Genomic DNA, 256 nt, shown 5'->3' with positions numbered 1-256 from the left:
AGTGCAGTGGGAATGGGAACATCCTCCCCCCTTTCTAGTTCCCCCCAAAAACCCCTTCCTCCCCCTTTTCCCCCCAACACAAAAACCCTTTCCCCCCCGTTTTTTATCTGCACCCCCCCCCCCCCTCCTTCCCCGTTAAACCCTTTTGCTCCCCCCAGGATACTATTTGACCCTTATGTCACAACAAATTTCCTTTTTCCCGGCCCCCCCCCTCCTAACATTTCCCTTTTGGCTTCTCTATTTCCTGTTGCCCTCA

The 256-nt window shown here is 53.5% G+C and overlaps 1 pseudogene across 1 annotated transcript in view; it reads left to right on the top strand.

Annotated features, from left to right (window-relative positions):
* The window catches only part of LOC119588197, a 22,606-nt pseudogene that overhangs the window by 20,872 nt on the left and 1,478 nt on the right, over window positions 1-256 (top strand). The window lies entirely within an intron of this gene.

This window comes from Penaeus monodon, chromosome 23 (assembly GCF_015228065.2).
Source record: "Penaeus monodon isolate SGIC_2016 chromosome 23, NSTDA_Pmon_1, whole genome shotgun sequence".
NCBI classification, from domain to species: Eukaryota; Metazoa; Arthropoda; class Malacostraca; order Decapoda; family Penaeidae; genus Penaeus; species Penaeus monodon.
Note: the sequence above shows the minus strand (reverse complement) of the source record. Positions and strands in the feature narration are given on the sequence as shown.